Source organism: Entelurus aequoreus, linkage group LG01, assembly GCF_033978785.1.
Source record: "Entelurus aequoreus isolate RoL-2023_Sb linkage group LG01, RoL_Eaeq_v1.1, whole genome shotgun sequence".
NCBI lineage: Eukaryota > Metazoa > Chordata > Actinopteri > Syngnathiformes > Syngnathidae > Entelurus > Entelurus aequoreus.
This window is the reverse complement of record NC_084731.1, coordinates 13,589,241-13,609,235: the sequence shown is the minus strand read 5'-3', so window position 1 is coordinate 13,609,235 and position 19,995 is coordinate 13,589,241. Positions and strand designations below refer to the sequence as shown.

General features: G+C 37.7%; 1 protein-coding gene across 2 annotated transcripts in view; it reads right to left on the bottom strand.

The window, feature by feature from the left end:
* tnks1bp1 (tankyrase 1 binding protein 1) overlaps window positions 1-17,020 on the bottom strand; it is a 65,122-nt gene extending 48,102 nt beyond the window's left edge. Inside the window, exon 1 of one of the 2 annotated variants that reach the window (XM_062044102.1) lies at window positions 16,798-17,020. The gene's annotated coding sequence lies outside the window, so the exon portion shown is untranslated. The remainder of the gene's footprint in view (window positions 1-16,797) is intronic. The other variant, XM_062044093.1, reaches the window with a different exon arrangement.
* Between the last annotated feature and the right edge of the window lie 2,975 nt (window positions 17,021-19,995).

The window sequence follows — 19,995 nt, the reverse complement described above, 5'->3', positions numbered from 1 at the left end:
GCCAATCACGTGTGAGGACAAAGGACAATACCACGAATTGAAAGCTAAAGTTAAAATACCAATGATTTTCAGCAGCGGTGGCCGCGTCTGGGAATCATTTTTGGTGATTTAACCCACAATTCCAACCCTTGATGCCGAGTGCCAAGCAGGGAGGTAATGGGTCCCATTTTCAGTATGACTCGGCCGGGGTTTGAACTCACAACCTACCGATCTCAGGGCGGACACTCTAACCACTAGGCCACTGAGTAGGCCTAGTGGTTGGATATATATTGTGTGTGTGTGTCTTTGTAAATCATAGAGCTAAACTATTCCCCCTTGTTGTCTGTGCCGTCTACTCCCCCCGTACATAACTGTGGAAGTTGCCTTCCAGTGGGTCCTCCAGATCACCAAGCATTTCCAGGCGAGCCCGTTTCATTCTTACAAGACAGTTTTATTTTTCCAAACAAGTCTCTTAGTGCTTTTCAGCAATCGTGTTTTTGTGAATGTTCGTCGGCCACTGAGTGGTTAGAGTAGATAGAATCTTCTCAAAAACAGGGCATAGAACTGGAATCGGACCATTCCAAGCTGAGGTATGTTGGTCAGGGTGTGTTTTGGTCATTGAATTTTCTTATCATGAATGGAAATTGAAAAAGCAAAAAATTATTGGTTTATTTGAATTTTATTTTGAAACACACGCAAAAAATTTTAATACAAAATTTTTTTTTTTTAAAGCAATGACTAAAAAACAAGTGTTGTTTTATATTCAGACACCAGAACCGGAAGTTGCTATTTAAAGACAACAACAAAAACTGGGAGGGAAACATTGTTTTAGTGTGATTCTATAATTTAATATGTTTTCATTAGGGCTGTCAAAAATAACGAGTTAACTCCTGTGACTAAACACGAAAAATTATCGCAATAGTCACGCATAGCTGCAGATTAATCACGCAGTTTATTTTGAGCGAACATGCTCCTTTAATTTAATCGCAGATGGTTACCTGGAACGTGGCGTGGGTTGTTTTACGCTCAGTGACCAGGTCAGTGCATATGTGTGAGAAGACTTCTTTTCAAAACAAACCCGGACAGGACTTTAGATGAAACTGTGACCATGTTTTAAGCAAATAAATGAACCAAACATTTCAAAAAATGGTGCAATACAATCTGACAATAAAACTGAATCAAAATTTTGGGGTCTCTTTTTAGGTTTGAAATTATGTCAGCGAGTAGTTTACTGCGATTAATCACGATTAAACCAAATTAAAAATTGCGACAAATCAGTTGTTTTTTTTAATTCTCATTTGACAGCAATATTTTATACAGTATACATACTGTAAATGCAGAAACCAGTTTTTCCCAACAGGTCAGTCTTGTCTTTGGTTCGAGTGTCGGAATATAAATAAACATAATTAAAAAAAATTTTTTTTTTTTTTTTTTTAGTTGTTGCTGCACTGATTTTCATTTTGGTTGTATTAAAAATGAAATTAAAAGTATCTGTCTTTTTAAATCCAGTTATTGCTTTTCGACTTGAAATAAGAAGAACTCAATGTTATTGTAAATAAAACCAGAAATCTTGGGGTTATTTTATATTCTGATTTACATTTCGACAGTCACATCAAATCAGTAACAAAATGGGCCTACTATCACCTCAAAAATGTAACAAGACTTAGAGGGCTCATGTCAGCTCAAGACTTAGAAAAACTTGTACATGCCTTTATTACCAGTAGGCTAGACTATTGTAATGGTCTCCTTGCAGGTCTTCCCCCAAAAAAACTGTCAGGCAGCTACAGCTTGTTCAGAACGCTGCTGCTAGAGTTCTAACAAACACCAAAAAATGTGAGCACATTGCACCAATTCTTAAATCCTTACATTGGCTCCCTGTACATCAGAGAATTGATTTCAAAATCCTCCTGCTCACATATAAATCACCACATGGTCTAGGGCCCAAGTATATCACTGATATGCTCCCACTATATAAGCCCTCTAGATCACTAAGATCTCCCATAAACTGCCAAGATACCTGTGGCGGTGGGGGCGTGGCTTTGGGCGTGGCTATGGGCGTGGTCACCATGACATCATCGAGTTTTTGCATAATTTACTACAATGATTTGATTTTCTCTAAAAAGGCTCAAAAAATGTATACTTACTAATTAATAATAACAGTTTTGTTTTAAACGTCCATCCATCCATCCATCCATCCATTTTACAATATAATTACAACACTTTATGTACATATTTATATACAGATTTGAACAATAAGTTATTCACTGAAATATATTTATTAATTGTGGTTCTTACAAAAAATATATCTTATAAAATATAAAAGCTAAAATGTCTCAAAGCTCTGCCCCTTTAATTAGTGCATACTAAATAATTTAACTTTAGCCTACTACTACAACCATATTATTTACCAGCAACATAAAGTGAAACAGAGGCAGAGGTGTCCTGCCACAGTCAGTAACAAATAAACAGAAAACAGTAGTGGTGGTAGATAGACACAGAGCTTCATCAAACATCTGATCCACTGAACAAAGAGCTCCAAAAATCTTGAACTTTAGACTGCCGTCAGTTTTACTCCCTACACTTAACCATGTGTTTCCTACTGCCTGCAGACTTTGCACCCTTTGTTATATACACATGTTGTGTTTCTAATATAAATACATTTAATCAAGTCAAATACAAATAAGGCAACAAGAGAAGTATCCTACACTTCTCTTTTGTAAAGTAAATCTGAACAGCCTATATGGGCATCTACATCAACTATATGATTTGCCTGAGAAGCTGGAGAGGACAAAAAAAAAAATATATATATATATATTTATTTATTTATTTTTATTTGTGGCGGACATAATTCTTTCGTGGCGGGCCGCCACAAATAAATGAATGTGTGGGAAACCCTGGATCTTCTGAGACCAATCTGTTAGCGGTTCCCAGAGTAAAGTCAAATCAAGGGAGAGCATCATTCAGTCACTATGCAACAAATAGCTGGAATAAACTTCCTGAAGACGTCAGACTTTCCCCAACTCTGACTACTTTTAAAACTGGACTGAAAACTTTTATGTTCACTTTAGCTTTCAGCTAAATCTTTTAATCTTTTAACTTTTAACGTCCGCACTGTTTTTATTTTTTATTGTCTGCATTTTCATTTTGCTTTTATTTTCTTTCATTTCACTTTGTTGTGCTGTGAAGCACTTTGAGTCTGCCTTGTGTATGAAAAGTGCTATACAAATAAAGTTGCCTTGCCTTGCCTAGTTTGTATTTTGAAATAATTTCAACAAACCAATCGTTAATTCCCATTCAGGAAATAAAAAATCAAAGAACAAAAACACACTGACTCATCAAACCTTTGTTAACGTCAACATTCACAAAGGACATTGATACTTTGAGTTACGCAAAGTTTGTTTCTGATTTTGGCATTTCTGTTCGTATTTCTTGTTGACTTCATGAAGTTAAACATCTTGTTCTGAAACAAACGTAAGAATGCTTTTGCAAGAGAACAAATGGACCAAATGAGGCATTTATGAGGCCTCTCATAAAGTCACTAAATGCCAAAGGGCATACAAACCATTTTTATATGCTAAAATTGTGCTAAAATACGAATAGAAATGAAACAAAGTGAAGAGCCGGCCAACCTTCCTGTTGTGATCACGAGTCCCAGGCAGGGAACCAATCCAAGACCTCAATTGTTTCAAGATGTTCGGACTATGCAACTAACAAGACTTTGTTATGATCAAAACAGACAGAATTCTTCCCTTTCAACATACCAATCTCACTACTCCGACCAAGTGTTTGATTTATGGTTCACTTCCAAAGGTAAGTTCAGCGTTTTAGGCTGCCAATTCCGATACCGATCATCCACGAGTGAGATCGGCCGATACCAATACCGATCACAGGTATTAACTGTGAATGTTTCAATTTATTTACGGTTAACAGTTTAACAACATCAACTTTATTTAAACTAGATATTTATTACATACAATTGTTTAAGCAAAACAAAGTAAATAGTACTCAATAACAAAACAAGCCATCAACTACCTATTCAAATGATTCGGGTGTTGCCCTCAAAGTGATCCTGTGTCCATGGAATCACTCCCTTAGTTTGTAAACATGAACAAAAACAAAGAAATCTGGGGAGAAAAATAAAAATATTGACCTAATCACTATAGCAGTGGTTCTCCAACACGTTCCACCTCGGAGAACACGTGGCTCTCCAAGTACCAGCATAATGACCAACATTGAAATACAGTAGCGTAGTAGGCCTAAGTACTCATTAAAACCAAGGCAGAGGTTTTATTTAATAGTTTTGGCAACTTTAACATTACACACAGTTTGAACAGTAACAGTGTGTTTGAATATAAGAAAATAAAACACTGTACCTTAATCAAGTGATTATTTGGCGTACCACTAGTACCACAGCCTGATCATACCCTGACATTACCTTTTGTGTCGACACAAACAACTTATAGATCCATGCGAACTCTTTAACGTCCATCGAGACTTCTTAAACTTTACTAAGCACATATTTCTTGGTGTTCAAGCTGGCTTAGCGTTTAGCTTAGCTATTAGCATGCCTGCTCCTGGCTTGCTGTCGGTGTGTACCATGTTTAGCCTCGTACTCTTACGCCACACCAACTCCACTAAGAAATGCAGTTAATTTTCCGTATTGGAGGTGAGTACTACTACCTTACTGTGTATGGAGACACATAAGTAGCTGCTAGTCGCTTGTCAGCTGGGAGACTAAAAACAAATAGTCTCCCTCAGCAGGATCTGCGTTTGTAATCGGCATCAAAAGGCATTTAAGGGGACTTATAATGCAAAACCAACTCTTCTTACCACCTGAATACACGTTTTTGTGTATTTGAGAACTGCATAAGTCCTGGAACTTAGGAATCAAACCATGGAGGCATGGCTGAGTTATTTTTAAAACAATCTTGCCTTCCTTCATACTTCCTCCAAACGAGCTGTTTGGAATTTGCCCCATTAGTGACGTCTTTCCCAAGTGGGACGTCAGTGGATATCTCCATATATGGTCACGTTTTACCCGAAGAGCTTTGCGCGAGTGTGCACTGTCGTCAATAAGTTCCTTCTTTTTCCCTATCCTCTCGCTGTGGGGCAGACTGGCTCGTACATGAACATGCATCCTCACCTGGTTTCCACTTCTAATACAAAGTAGCGTATAGTTCTAACTTACATCTGTCAGTATAATCGCTATGGAAGCGCTAAAAACTACAACATGGAGGAAGGGGAGAAGACGCAGTCGAAGTGGAGGCACGTAAATAAGAGCACCCACAAAGCGGTTTGAGGATGGTCTGTAAAACATTATCTATGCAACATTTTGACCACCATTACATGTTATGTAGACCAGGGGTTCTTAACCTTTTTGATCTCAGGGCCCCACTTAAATATAAACACTAAATTAGTGATCTTACTCTTGATTTTCATCATAATCAATAATTATATCTAACCATCTTACAGTTTAACAGGACAAAACTTGTAAAATGATATGAAAGCATGCGTTAATTACAAAGATTATTATCAAGGCTTAGGTCAGGCTGATTACAAAAATAAATACTAATCAAATATACGGATTACAAAAATAAATACTAATCAAATATACGGAAAAAGAAAAGACTCATAAAATCGATTAAAATCGATTATAAAAATAGTTGGCGATTAATTTAGTCATCAATTCGTTGGATCTATGCTATGCGCAAGCACAGAGGCCCTTTTTTTTTTTTTTTTTAATGGTTTTTATTTTATTTATTTTTTTATAAACCTTTATTTATAAACTGCAACATGTACAAACCGCTGAGAAACAATAATCAAAATAAGTATGGTGCCAGTATGCTGTTTTTTTTTCAATAAAATACTCGAAAGGATAGAAATGTAGTTTGTCTCTTTTATCCGACTATTAATCGATTAATCGAAGTAATAATCGACAGATTAATCGATTATCAAATTAATCGTTAGTTGCAGCCCTAATATATATATATAAATATTACTCAAATATACGGAAAAAGAAGGGACTCATAAAAACTGACGAAAAATAAATGTACATACAATTAATTACACGATGCTAAAATGAATACATTCTAAATAAATTAATAATGAAAAATAACCACAAATATGTTTCTTAAATAAACTGCCAATAAATCTAAAGTGCAAAAGAAAATACAGCTTTAGTCATAATTGTTGCGCTTAAGGAAATTCTCTATGGCCCTGTTTACACTGCACACCAAATCAGATTTTTGTTTGCCCTCAAATGACACAGTTCAGATTTTTGGACAATCTAAACACTCCAAAGATCTTCAAATCTGATCTTTTCACATCAGATGCAGGCCCCATCAGGAGGAAGTCAGAATCCGATTGGAATCTGATCTTTTCAATTGTGACTTCAGTCTAAGCCAGGGGTGTCCAAACTTTTTCCACTGAGGGCCGCACACTGAAAAATCAAAGCAAGCGGGGGCGATTTTGATATTTTTTATTTTAAAAACCAATACAATATATGTATAAAAAAGATACATTTAGGCCTCCACTCAGGCTTGATCCCGGGGACCCCAAAAGGTTTTGGTTGAAAAAAATATTACAAATGTGTCATTATTTAGTATTATTATTATTATTCAAGGTTTAAATCTCTAGATCAACATTAGGTCTATCTGTCAATATAACGCTTTTAAAGATTTAAGTTGTATGCCATTTTTGTCACGGAAAACTGTGTTTTTTTATGGAAAAAACACAAAATATGCAATATTTTCCCCCAATAAAATTTTAAAGTGGAATATTTGAGATTATATAATAATTGGAGTCTTAAAAAGGTCAATAACTCATAACAACATTGATTTTAATTCATTATTTTTTTGAGCAATGACATTTAAAAAAAAAAAGTCCCACTAAAATGATTGGGGATCCAAAAGGGTCCTGCTCAGTAAAGTTTAAAAAAATAAATCCAACATTTTTTTTTACTTTTACCACAATAGTCTCAAGATCAACTTCAGATCTATCCGTCAAATATAAGTTTTATTGTTGTTTATGTTTTTTGTTTGTTCGTTTTAGGCCCTTCTTTAAAAAACTTTGTTTTTTAAATGGCAACCAAAAAATATGCAACATTTTCCCCCCAAAATATCTCAAAGTGGAATATTTAATGTGAAGTAATTGGAGCCTTGAATAGGTCAATAATTCATAATGACATTGATTTTGATTCATTATTATTTTTTAAAGAAAGAAACAGCCTGCATGGCAGCTTTGTGTTATTAGAGTAAACAATGCAACATTTTCTTGTTACATTTCACCTGTTTGCTCTTTTATACCACTTTTTATGTTTTGTTTTTTTTTCATCGTATTTTTAGAATGTGCTGTGGGGCCGTTAAAAAATTACCTGCAGGCCGCAAATGGCCCCCAGGCCGCACTTTGAACACCCCTGGTCTAAGCACAATGCGACCTGAATGCGACCTGTGTGTGACGAGCTACGTCACTGGTGTGACACTTCATCACAACATTGTGCAAAGTCTTTTTTCGGCGGGCGATTTTGGGTGCATCACTAGTCAATAGTGCACAAATAATAGGCTATATGTAATATATGAATATATATTTTGATTCCGAAGAAATAGTGATTGTTGAAGGACCGGAATTGAGGCTTATTTGCTTACATGTTACGTACATTACGTAAGTTGTTTAAGTGAGTGAGTTGAAATATAAAGCTAACGTAGATCCACGCTGATGTCAGTGTTGTCTCTACTTAACAGCCATAAAATGATTAGAATCCTCCCAAATAAACGACTGTCATGTCTGTGATCATGTTTTGTTTAGTTATGTCCTGTTTGGTTTTTGGACTCTTTTTGGTTCCTGTTGTCACCTGTTTCACGTCTTCGACTCACGCACCTGTTTGTTAATGATGTCACTATTATGTAAGCTGATAGTTGCCAGGAAGTCAGCCTGGCGACATTACCTTCTGTTACCTCCGCGACCCATGCTACCCATGAGATTCATGTTTTCCATAGTTTATGCTTCATGCCATGCCACGTAAGTGTTTGTTCATTTCATGTCCGTAGTTTTGCCCAAGTGCTAGTTTTGTTTCATAGTCAAGTTTGTATCTTCGCCTTGTGCGCGCTTTTCGTTTGTACCTTTTCATAGTCATAATTAAATCATGTATCTACCTCATACTTGCCAACCTTGAGACCTCCGATACCGGGAGGTGGGGGGTGGGGGGGCGTGGTTGGGGGCGTGGTTAAGAGGGGAATATATTTAAGATAGAATTCACCAACTCAAGTATTTCATATATATATATATATATATATATATATATATATATATATATATATATATATATATATATATATATATATATATATATATATATATATATATATATATATATATATATATACATATATATATATATATATATATATATATATATATATATATATATATGTATGTGTGGGAAAAAAATCACAAGACTATTTCATCTCTACAGGCCTGTTTCATGAGGGTTTCCTCAATCATCAGGAGATTTTAATGGAAGCATTCACATACCATGGTTTATATAGGGCACAGAGCGGGTGGGTACAGGCAGGCTTAAAAGTTTCTCTTTTAAGCATAGGTTGCATCTTTTTTGCTAAAAGATGCAACCTATGCTTAAAAGAGAAACTGTTCATTATATACAGTCCAGACTTGTCATCCCTCAACAAGCGCAGCGAAATTGTATCAGCATGCTGCCACAGAAGGAAACACCTCCTAGGTAACACATGAGCCAATCACCACGCCCCTACGCCTGCCTGTACCCACCCGCTCTGTGCCCTACATAAACCATGGTATGTGAATGCTTCCATTAAAATCTCCTGATGATTGAGGAAACCCTCATGAAACAGGCCTGTAGAGATGAAATAGTCTTGTGATTTTTTTCCCACACATACATATTACGCTCTACCACGGTATCGGGCACTTTTTTTTTTTTTTTGGATAATCCAATTAAGACATATATATATATATATACATATATATTTATATGAAATACTTGACTTTTAGTGAATTCTAGCTATATATATATATATATATATATTTATTTTATTATACATATAAATAAAATAAATACTTGAATTTCAGTGTTCTGGAGGCTATCCAGTAGATGGCAGTATTGTCCTGTTTAAGAATGTCACAACATTGCTGTTTACGGCAGACGAACTGCTTTACGGTAGACTAAACGTGACTGCTGTCGTTGTGTGTTGTTACCGCGCTGGGAGGACGTTAATGAAACTGCCTAACAATAAACCCACATAAGAAACCAAGAACTCGCCCTCGATCATTCTACAGTTATGACGTCATTGGGCAGGCAAGCTGTTTATATTGTGGGAAAGCGGACGTGAGAACAGGCTGTCCCGACTGCATTGAGCTGGAGGGGGCGTGGCCTCCAGCTCCGGCTGAATACCGGGAGTTTGTCGGGAGAACATTTCTGCCGGGAGGTTATCGGGAGAGGCGCTGAATACCGGGAGTCTCCCGGTAAAAACGGGAGGGTTGGCAAGTATGATCTACCTTCACGCCATGTCCGGTCCAGTTCGTTTGCATCTTGGGAAAGCAATCCTCGCAGGAAACTGCGCCAAAGTCCATGTCGTTACAATTACACTGTATATATATCCATTCATACATTATATTACTTTACTTTATTTTCACGTATAAAACACTCCTTTTTAAGGTGTGGCGACTTTTATTTTATTTTGAAGTAGTAGTAGCGACTTCCTTGTTCATTTACGGAATCTGGTCAACTTCCTTTGTTTTAACTTTATCGAACTGTGCATGCAAGTGACGTCGAGGCCACGTTGGGGCCACATTGAGGCCACATTGGGGCCTGTGTGCGTTTACACTGGAGTCTGACAAAGATCACATTTTACTTGCAGTGTAAACAGTCAGCTTGAAAAGAATCAGACTATGTTTACACTGCAGGCCAAAGTGGCCCAAATCAGATTTTTTCCAAATTTGATTTCCCAGCTGACTGTTTACACTGCAAGTGAAATGTCAGACTCCAGTGTAAACGCACACAGGCCCCAATGTGGTCTCAATGTGGCCCCAATGTGGCCTCGATGTCACTTGCATGCACAGTTCCATAAAGTGAAAACAAAAGGAAGTTGACCGAATTCCGTAAATGAACAAAAATGTACTACTACAAAATAAAATAAAAATAGCCACACCTTAAAAATGAGTGTTTTGTACATGAAAATAAAGTAAAGTAACATAATGTATAAATGGATACATAGGGTAATATATTTGGGAGGGTTTTAATCTTTTTATTGCTGTTAAGTAGAGACAACACTGACATCAGCGTGGATCTACGTTAGCTTTATATTTGAACTCACTTACGTAAACAACTTAAACGTGTAAGCAAATACCCCACAGCGTCAATTCCGGTCCTTCAACAATCACTATTTCTTCAGAATCAAAATACATATTCACATGATGATGAGAGTGCGGGAATATGACCACATCACACCAATTCTCAAATCCCTTCACTGGCTTCCTGTTCCACTCAGGATTGAATTCAAAGTCTCCCAACTAACCCACCAGTGCCTCCATGGAAATGCCCCCCCTCTACCTCAAAGGACTGCTCACCCCCAAATCCTCCACACGACACCTCCGCTCCGGACAGGCTAACCTCCTCCAACCTCCGAGGACAAAGCTACGAACAACGGGAGACCGGGCTTTCTGCTCCGCCGCTCCCAGTCTGTGGAACGCTCTCCCTGACCACGTGAGGGCACCACAGACTGTGGATGCTTTTAAAAAAGGCTTAAAAGCCCTTCTTTTTAAAAAAGCCTTTTTTCAGATATATGCATACTAGTTACAGCTATTTGGCTATTCTAGTTTTTATTTTTATTTATTTCTTTATTATCTTTTTATTTTTTTAAATTATTTTTTAATACACTGTAGCACTTTGAGATTGTTTACTCAATATGAAGTGCTTTTTACAAATAAAATCTATTATTATTATTATCATATAAATATAGCCTATTATTTGTGCACTATTGACTAGTGATGCACCCAAAATTGCCTGCCGAAAAAAGACTTTGCACAATGTCGTGATGAAGTATCTACCATAATTTCCGGACTATAAGCCGCTACTTTTCCCCCTCGTTCTGGTCCCTGCGGCTTATACAAGGGTGCGGCTTATATACGGCCTGTTCTTCTCCGACACCGACGAAGAGGATTTCGGTGGTTTTAGTACACAGGAGGAAGACGATGACACAATGATTAAAGACTGACTTTTCATATACCGGTAGGCTGGTTATTTTGATAACGTACAGGCGAGCACTTTGTATTACTTTGCACCGTTGTAATATTACCATTTATTGTTAATAAATGGGACGCTTTGCGTTCCCAAACAGTCATCTCTGTCCCGACAATCCCCTCCGTGGTAGCAGGAACCCCTATATACTACGGTAATTACACATCAAAACCCTGCGGCTTATAGTCGGGTGCGGCTTATATATGGAGCAATCTGTATTTTTCCCTAAATTTAGCTGGTGCGGCTTATAGTCAGGTGCGGCTTATAGTCCGGAAATTACGGTACTTCCGCTGGCGGGCTGCAAATTTCCCCGTGCACACCAGTGACGTAGCTCGCCCACAGCTGATGTAAAAGTCACATACGAGTCACATTCAGGTCACATTGCGCTTAGACTGAAGTCCCAATTGAAAAGACCAGATTCCAATTGGATTCTGGCTTCCTCCTGATAGGGCCTGAATCGGATATTTTCGAAATTTGATTTTCCCAGCTGAGTGTTTACACTGCAAGTAAAATGTGATCTTAATCAGACTCCAGTGTAAACGTGCACAGGCCCCAATGTGGCCCCAATGTGGTGGGGCCACATTGGGGATGTGTCACTTGCATGAAACAGTTTGATAAAGTGAAAACAAAGTAAGCTGACTGGATTTGGTAAATGAACAAGGAAGTCACTACTACGACTACAAAATAAGATACGCTTTATTTTCAACTTACTCACTTAAACAACTTATGTAATGTATGCAACATGTAATAAATAATAATAATAATAGATTTAATTTGTAAAAAGCCCTTTGTATTGAGCAAACAACCTCAAAGTGCTACAGTGTATTAAAAAAATAAAAATAAAAAGATAATAAAAATACATGAAAATAAAAACTAGAACAGCCTAATAGTTAGAACTAGTATGCATATATCTAAAAAAAATGTAAGCAAATAAGCGTCAGTTCCGGTCTTTCAACAATCACTATTTCTTCAGAATCAAAATATATATTACATATAGTATATTATTTGTGCACTACTGACTAGTCATGCACCCAAAATTCGCCCGCTGAAAATAGACTTTGCTCACGAATGGATGGATGTTGTGATGAAGTATCCACTTCCACTGAGACACCAAAATGTCGCATTCGGGTCGCGTTGCGCTTGGACTAAAGTCACGTTAGAAAAGATCAGACTCCAATTGGATTTGGACTACCTCCTGACGGAGCCTGAATCTGATGTGAAAAGATCAGATTTGAATCACTTTGGATTGATTGATTGATTGAAACTTTTATTAGTGGATTGTACAGTACAGTACATATTCCGTACAATTGACCACTAAATGGTAACACCCCCAATAAGTTTTTCGTTAAACAATTCATGGTACAAATATATACTATCAGCATAAATGTTAGAATAATTATGTGTAAGTTATCACACAACTACCTACTCAGTGGCCTAGTGGTTAGCGTGTCCGCCCTGAGATGGGTAGGTTGTGAGTTGAAACCCCGGCCGAGTCATACCAAAGACTATAAAAATGGAACCCATTACCTCCCTGCTTGGCACTCAGCATCAAGGGTTGGAATTGGGGGTTAAATCACCAAAAATGATTTATGATGAAAATGAAAGCCTCTGCTGCTGCTCACTGCTCCCCTCACCTGCTGAAATTACCCCCCCTTCCTTCAGAAGCAGCCTCAGTGATGTAACCAGGGACCTCCCGAATAAATAGAGGAGCACGTGGGACTGGACCTTAGAGCGTGGTGGGAGATTGTAACTGAGTGTGCAGCCCCAAACGTCTCTCCTCATTGAGCCAAATTGAACTCTGTCTCTGCATGATTCCTTGCTTCTTGTCTGTTTAATAGATGTCACCGTGTTTGAACCTGACAATAATACAGTCATCACACAAGGTAATCATCAGAGTATATACATTGAATTATTTACATTTTTTACAATCCGGGGGGTTGGATGTGGAGGGGTTAGGTTGGGTTGCTAGCAGCATACTTCAGGAACGTTTACATTGGCAAAAAAAATCTGATCTGTGTCACTTGAGGGCAAAACAAAATCAGATTAGGTGTGCAGTGTAAACGTGGCCTCAGATTTCGACAACATTGGAGCCACTTTGGCCTGCAGTTTAAAACCTCGTCATTGACTTTAGCTCCAGATTTCTTCTGTTTGTTTGATACTGTGGATACTGCCACATGTGGTGAACAGGTGTATCACACCTGAGTACCACTGCGGCCCATACCGACCACAACTGGCTAATTTTAAATGTAAAAAAAAAATTCTGAATATGACCCCTTTAAATCGGCCATGGCAATCACGTACTTTACTGATTAGCCTTCGTTAAAAATAGATAATGACTTCCATTTAATAGTCACGGAAACATTGTTTTGCAGTCCTCCTCGGGAGTGACGCAGCGTTCACACAGGTGAGTAAAGAAAAAAAAAAAAAAAGTGTTCTTTCCAAATTCCCCAGGCATTGTGTGCAGCATCTGGTCTGACCTGTCAGCCTCTCCCCGCCCAGAAGGTTCCACTGACAGACGTGTCTACAACAACACAGCGTGGCTTTTATTCATCTGGATTGGATTTCTTTTGCCATATATAGTGATATCCTTTTATTGTCCAACCCTATGGTTTTTTTTTGTTTTTTTAATTCATATCGATTTTATGTATTTTGCGATATATATTGATATCGTTTTATCTCCCAGCCCTATTGGCCTTTTTCCATTTTTTTCTATTTTTTTGTTATCAGTTATGTGTCTATCATGATATATATTATCGTTTTATGGCCCAGCCCTATGGGGATTTTTTCAGAATTAAATTATTTGTTTTATTGATAGCGATTTTATGTCTTTTGCTATATATATTGACATCGTTTTACGCCCCAGCCCTATGGGGATTTTTTCAGAATTAAATTTTTTTTTAATTGATATCGATTTTATGTCTTTTGCGATAAATATTGATATAATTTAATTGCCCAGACCTATCGGCCTTTTTCCAATTTTCTAACATAAGTTATGTATCGTTTTACGGCTCAGCCCTATGGGATTTTTTTCAGAATTACATTTTTTTTTAATTGACTTCGATTTGATGTCTTTTGCAATATATATTGATATGGTTTTATCGCCCAGCCCTATCGGCCTTTTTCCATTTTTTTTTTTTACATAAGTTGTGTCTATCATGATATATATTGATATAGTTTTATCGCCCAGCCCTATCGGCCTTTTTCCTTTTTTTTTTTTTTTACATAATTTATGTGTCTATCATGATATATATGTTATCGTTTTACAGCCCAGCCCTATGGGGATTTTTTCAGAATTAAATTTTTTTTTAAATTGATATCGATTTTATGTCTTTTGCGATAAATATTGATATTGTTTTAACGCCCAGCCCTATCGGCCTTTTTCCTTTTTTTAAAAAAAAAGTTGTGTCTATCATGATATACAAACCCTGTTTCCATATGAGTTGGGAAATTGTGTTAGATGTAAATATAAACTGAATACAATGATTTGCAAATCCTTTTCAACCCATATTCAGTTGAATATGCTACAAAGACAACATATTTGATGTTCAAACTCATAAACTTTATTTTTTTTTGCAAATAATAATTAACTTAGAATTTCATGGCTGCAACACGTGCCAAAGTAGTTGGGAAAGGGCATGTTCACCACTGTGTTACATGGCCTTTCCTTTGAACAACACTCAGTAAAGGTTTGGGAACTGAGGAGACACATTTTTGAAGCTTCTCAGGTGGAATTCTTTCCCATTCTTGCTTGATGTACAGCTTAAGTTGTTCAACAGTCCGGGGGTCTCCCTTGTGCTATTTTAGGCTTCATAATGCGCCACACATTTTCAATGGGAGACAGGTCTGGACTACAGGCAGGCCAGTCTAGTACCCGCACTCTTTTACTATGAAGCCACGTTGATGTAACACGTGGCTTGGCATTGTCTTGCGGAAATAAGCAGGGGCGTCCATGGTAACGTTGCTTGGATGGCAACATATGTTGCTCCAAAACCTGTATGTACCTTTCAGCATTAATGGTGCCTTCACAGATGTGTAAGTTACCCATGCCTTGGGCACTAATACACCCCCATACCATCACACATGCTGGCTTTTCAACTTTGCGCCTATAACAATCCGGATGGTTCTTTTCCTATTTGGTCCGGAGGACACGACGTCCACAGTTTCCAAAAACAATTTGAAATGTGGACTCGTCAGACCACAGAACACTTTTCCACTTTGTATCAGTCCATCTTAGATGAGCTCAGGCCCAGCGAAGCCGACGGCGTTTCTGGGTGTTGTTGATAAACGGTTTTCGCCTTGCATAGGAGAGTTTTAACTTGCACTTACAGATGTAGCGACCAACTGTAGTTACTGACAGTGGGTTTCTGAAGTGTTCCTGAGCCCATGTGGCGATATCCTTTACACACTGATGTGGCTTGTTGATGCAGTACAGCCTGAGGGATGGAAGGTCACGGGCTTAGCTGCTTACGTGCAGTGATTTCTCCAGATTCTCTGAACCCTTTGATGATATCACGGAGCGTAGATGGTGAAATCCCTAAATTCCTTGCAATAGCTGCTTGAGAAAGGTTTTTCTTAAACTGTTCAACAATTTGCTCACGCATTTGTTGACAAAGTGGTGACCCTCGCCCCATCCTTGTTTGTGAATGACTGAGCATTTCATGGAATCTACTTTTATACCCAATCATGGCACCCACCTGTTCCCAATTAGCCTGCACACCTGTGGGATGTTCCAAATAAGTGTTTGATGAGCATTCCTCAACTTTATCAGTATTTATTGCCACCTTTCCCAACTTCTTTGTCACGTGTTGCTGGCATCAAATTCTAAAGTTAATGATTATTTGCACACAAAAAAATGTTTATCAGTTTGAACATCAAATATGTTGTCTTTGTAGCATATTCAACTGAATATGGGTTGAAAATGATTTGCAAATCATTGTATTCCGTTTATATTTACATCTAACACAATTTCCCAACTCATATGTTGATATCGTTTTATCGCCCAGCCCTATCGGCCTTTTTCGTAAATTTTTTACATAAGTTATGTGTCTATCATGATAAATATGTTTAGCGTTTTACGGCCCAGCCCTATTGGGATGTTTTCAGAATAACTATTTTCATTAGGTTTGAAATAGACTCTTTCATAAGCCAGGTGGGGGCGGGGCCAACACCTGAAGATGCCACCCTCAGGTGATCCAGGTGTGTATTCCTGCTTCTCCGTGAAACAGGAAATGGGTCTGAAAGGAACATTTGTTAGGGGCCCTTATCTTTGTTTACCTTGTGGCTTATCCTGCCAAGGCTGCACTTTTCACCCATGTCCTAAAAGTCGGCCAGGACCTTCAGTTTAAAAGCTCACCAACACAACCCGGAAGTCCATTTGAAATGGCTACAATGACGTTATAAAACAAGAGCTAGTTGACGAGCTGGGTAATAAGTTACTAATAAACATACCAGTCAACTTTGCGTGGCGACGAGAAGCAAACCTGTTCATTAAACTGTACAACTTTTTAACCAAACCTTAGGAGACAAACAAACCCGAATTCAAGTACACGCACCTGCTCCAGAAAGTAACTTGATGTTTACCTGAAGTCTTCAGGAAACTTGGGGAAAAAAAGAAGTTAAAAAGGAAAAAAAAAATGTCGCGCTATCCAGCAGCGTCTCGCCTGTTCATCTGCGTCTTTTTCCTCATTCCCACAAAAGAGGCGTCACGGCGCCGAGAAGACTTGTTCTCACACACTCCCTCGGTGCGACTCGACCCACGCAGCAACCACGGAGTCAAGTTACACGTCATGGCCACGCACGCTCACACCGGAAGTGCACATGTCCTTCAGAATAAAACGCCGCGACTGAGTTTATAGCAGGCCTGGGCAATTTTTTTGGACTCGGGGCCCGTGGCATAGGCCGTATAGGCAAATGCTAAGGGCGCCGTCCATCAGGGGGCGCCACGCCAGTGCCACAAATGTTGGAGAAAAAAAGAAAAGAAAAAAAAAAAAGTTGGTACTATTATTTCTAAATACAAAAAATAATCCCACGTTAATTAAAATGTTAAGTAAAGCCTATTTAATAGAAACATTATTTGTTACAACATTACGCCCCCCCCGCACGGTGCCCCCCCTCCCTTCCCGTATCATGACTTTTTATGGACGTCACCACATCAAAACATCAACACAAGATGTCAAAACGGCCAAAACGGTCAGGTGCCCAGGGAAGAGAAAAGAAGAGGAGGAGAAACGAGAAAAAGACAGAGGTAGCAGGGAGGTAACGTTAGCCTACATGAAATTATTTGACTGTTACAGAATGTGATAGTAACCTGGTTTTTCAGCATCAAGCTAATGTTACATGATTCGGCAATTGCTAATCAATAAATAGCTAGTTCTGTTTTAACGTCGGGTTAATATTGTGGAGGGGGCTAAATTGTTATGGAAAATAATAATGTAACGTTAGGTAATTACAGTACTCCCACCTTACATTCCTCAGGGACATTTGTATTGGATCTTTTAAGCAGGTGTTTTTTGTTTACATTGTTATTGCCTTCTGGTTAGCTAATGTTTGCCCTGCAGGTAATAGTCACTTTTCCACCCCTTTATATATTAGGTATAGTTGTAAGCCTAGTTGTTAAAGTGCACATCATTAATGTTAATTAAGCAATATCACATGAGAGGGAATGCTGTTTTTTAATTTGAGCACTGCTGTGATTCGGTTAAAGATAATCATAACATAACATTCTCATATAATATGTTAATTTGCTTTCTTTAAGTAAAAAAAAAGGTCAAAGACAAAGCTATTCGGTTTCTTGTGAGTATATACACTTCACTGCCGATGTGGGGGGGGGGGCGCCACCTAAAATCTTGCCTAGGGCGCCAGATTGGTTAGGGCCAGGCCTGCTCGGGGGGCCAAATTTTGAGAAAAAAATGTGTCTGGGGGCCGGTATATCTATTTTTAGGAACACTAATACAAAACCTCACAATAATGTCTAAATGCTAAAAACTTTATGATAGGCTGCCTTAAAAAACGGAATGGTATTTTTTAATTTTTTTTTTACTGAATGAGACACTCAGAATGCACATGAAAATAAAGAATGTGGGATTTACAATATTAACTAAAAAAAAAAATAAAAAAAAATAAAAAAAATTAACTATGAACAATAAAACACTGAATACTGAAAACATATGTAGAAAAAAACGTATGTCGAAAAAATCCCAGCCTTTTTCTGAAATTTTTTTTTTTTAAGTACAAAAACGAGACAGGCTAAACTTCTCACCTACTTTTTACCCTCTTTCGATTTTGTCTGGTTTTTTTTTGTCCTGGTCGACCAAAACACGTCTCGTTAGTAGGTGCGCCTTGACTTTAGAGGCGGAATTTTCAAGAAATGTGTCCGAGACAAAATGAGCTATTATGGGACACAATCATGGCAAAGAAGTAGACAGAAAAGGGAGAATGGACGCATTTTGGTGTAAAAAATAAAGATAAAGGTGAAGTTATAACACTGAAACGGTTTTAGCTACTTCTAAATCACTAATCCTGGCCTCCATGGCGACAAATAAAGTATGTTTGTTACAAGTATCGTTATCACTGGAGGATGAGGAATAGCTAAACATGCTTCACTACACACCGTAGGAGGATACAATAGCTCACTGGCGTCACAATGTAAACAAACGCTATCTACACCTGACATCCACTGCAATGATACCAAGTACAGGAGAGTATCTAGTCGATACTACTATGATTACATCGATATTTTATATCGTCACAAAATCTTTTTTTTTTTTTTTTTTTAAAGTCATATTACACATGAGAACTTAAATTATGACCAACGTATGCTCCTGTAACTACTTGGTATCACCATGCTTGGTGGTAGACTTGGTGTTCCTGGGATTAAAGGCCTCACCTTTTCTCCTCCAAACATATTGCTGGGTATTGTGGGAAAAACAGCTACATTTTAGTTTCATCTGACATCACATGGACAAAGATAAGACCTTCTGGAGGAAAGTTCTGTGGTCAGATAACACACAAATGGAGCTGTTTGGCCACAATACCCAGCAATATGTTTGGAGGAGAAAAGGTGAGCCCTTCAATAAAGTAATTATTGTAGAATGTAAAATATGTATATATGTAGTTATCATTTGTGACTTTATTCACATGCTGTAATACAGGGGTGTCCAAAGTGCGGCCCGGGGGCCATTTGTGGCCCGCAGGTCATTTTTTAACGGCCCCACGGCACAGTTTAAAAATACGATTGAAAACAATTAAAAACATGATAAGTGGTATAAAAGAGCAAACAGGTGAAATGTAATGTCGCAATGTTGACTCTAATAACACAAAGCTGCCATGCAGGCTGTTTCTTTCTTTAAAAAATAATAATGAATCAAAATCAATGTCATTATGAATTATTGACCTATCCAAGGCTCCAATCACGTCACATTTGAGATATTTTGGGGGAAAATGTTGCATATTTTGTGTTTGCCATATAAAAAACTGAGCTGTTTTTTTTTAAAGGGCCTAAAATGAACAAACGAAAAACAAAAACAACAATAAAACGTATAATTGACGGATAGATCTGAAGTTGTTCTCGAGATTATTGTGTTAAAAGTAAAAATACAATTTATTTTTTAACACTATAATTATTTGGATCCCCAATAATTTTAGTGTGATTTGTTTTTAAGTGTCATTGCTCAAAAAATATTAATGAATTAAAATCAATGTTGTTATGAGTTATTGACCTTTTTAAGGCTCCAATTATAATATCATCTCAA